At 45.0% G+C, this 2,052-nt stretch overlaps 1 pseudogene; it reads left to right on the top strand.

The window, feature by feature from the left end:
* Nucleotides 1-553: 553 nt before the first annotated feature.
* LOC116471038 (large ribosomal subunit protein uL29-like) lies at nucleotides 554-1,100 on the top strand (annotated as a pseudogene).
* Nucleotides 1,101-2,052: the final 952 nt, after the last annotated feature.

Raw genomic sequence — 2,052 nt, 5'->3', positions numbered from 1 at the left:
TATATATCTGAAGGAAGTTCCGTCTTTTATTACCTTGCAGATATCTTTTTTAGACATTCTTTCAGCTGCCTGGCAAACATGTGAGGCAGTAAGAGACTTGACGTTCCTGTGGTTGGCTTGAGTTTTGTGTTATTTATTACTCAGGGATGTGCTAATATCTACTACTTTACAAAATAGCGACAGCAGAAAAACTAGAATTCTGCTTCCCACATGAAATATGCAAAACAAATATGCCAGTGGGCCATAATGCCTGTGAGATTAAGAACTCAGAAAGCTCAGTTGACTAAAATGAAAAAATGCCCAATTCTCTGGTGGTTTCCTCCATGGCATTGGACTAACAGATAATTCCTCATCAGACACGGTATATTTAATGCAACATTAGATACTTTCTCCATAACTTTTTATTAAAGTTATGTCAGTATAAGGGAATTTATTAATAATCGAATAAACTAACATGGTAATTCAGAGCACACTTCCCTGACCATCAGGAAGGGGGTGAGGAATGGATTTTTCACATAAACTTTTCAAGTTTACTCTTACCTGTGGGTTGATTAGTCAGTACTATCCAACGAGTAAAATATATGTATATACCACCATCAGAGTTGTCTGTAAAAGCAGTGAGAACTGCTCTTTCCCTCGGAGCGGGCGGCGGCAGCGGCGTCGGCGGCCTGTGCAGCAATGGCCAAGATAAAGGCTCGAGACCTTCGCGGGAAGAAGAAGGAGCTGCTGAAACAGCTGGACGACCTGAAGGTGGAGCTGTCCCAGCTGCGTGTCGCCAAAGTGACAGGCGGTGCGGCCTTCAAGCTTTCTAAGATCCGAGTCGTCCGGAAATCCATTGCCCGTGTTCTCACAGTTATTAACCAGACTCAGAAAGAAAACCTCAGGAAATCCTACAAGGGCAAATAGTACAAGCCCCTAGACCTGCGGCCTAAGAAGACACGCGCCATGCGCCGCCGGCTCAACAAGCGTGAGGAAAACCTGAAGACCAGGAAGCAGCAGCGGAAGGAGCGGCTGTACCCGCTGCGGAAGTACGCTGTCAAGGCCTGAGGGGCGCATTGTCAATAAAGCACAGCTGGCTGAGAAAAAAAAAAGCAGTGAGAACTGCCTTGTGTTAAATAGTAAGACTAAAGCATTGACCATCTTAAAGATAAAAACAAGTTGTTCTGTATCTTAAGTAGCCAAAAGATCTGCTTCCTTTTGAGGTCACATGATGTAAGAAAAAAATACTGAGCAAAAGTTGTTTTCCCTTGCCACATTGGCCTGCAATACCGTGAAAAGGTTGGGCGCACACGTTTAGAGTCTGCCAGACTAGGGTTCAAGTCCTATCTTTGCTACTTAATACATTTGTACCTTAAAAAACTGTCTTAACCTCATTGAACATCAGTTTTCAATATCACAAAATGGAGACTTTCTTCTGGTCTTTATCCACAGGCTTGTTATGAATATTAAAGGAGGTAAGCCACCTGACAGTGTCTGACATGTAGCAAGGGCTCCTTAGAGAGGAGTGTCTTCTTGGGCAATCTGATATCCTACTGATCTTGCCATTCTAGAACCATCTTTCCTGCAGACAGAATTGGTGATTGCATTCTCAGACATCACTCAGCCTTTGGTTTCCATGTGTCCCACAGCTGGAGCTTGGGGACAGGAGTCAGTGCTCAGCAGCACATGAGCTGCCAGTCTGCACCAGAGCTGCACTTTCTGTGCTCAGCCATCTGACCTCCCGGAAGAGGTCCAGAAGCCTCCTGTCTCCTCAGTGTAATCCCTACGGAGAGTCTGTGTACACAATCCGCTTTCATTTTGCCTCCACATGGCGATTGTTGTCCTTTTCCAGGGCTTCGTGTTTTCTTTCTTACTAGATCCTTTTCATGTTAAAGTTGGGCAAGACCTACCTGCACAGCAGGCATGCTCACTCCTCCCGAGGAGTATCCATCTCTTGTTTCTACCCAGCATGGTTAAAGATGGTTGTTTTGTGAAACAAACAGGCTTGGCCCAAGTTAGGGCTAACAGGATGTGTTACTCCTCAGGGGTGAAAGAAAAGGAAAAGTCCCGCGT

Source organism: Hylobates moloch, unplaced genomic scaffold (assembly GCF_009828535.3).
Source record: "Hylobates moloch isolate HMO894 unplaced genomic scaffold, HMol_V3 SCAFFOLD_6, whole genome shotgun sequence".
Classification (NCBI taxonomy): Eukaryota; Metazoa; Chordata; class Mammalia; order Primates; family Hylobatidae; genus Hylobates; species Hylobates moloch.
Note: the sequence above shows the minus strand (reverse complement) of the source record. Positions and strands in the feature narration are given on the sequence as shown.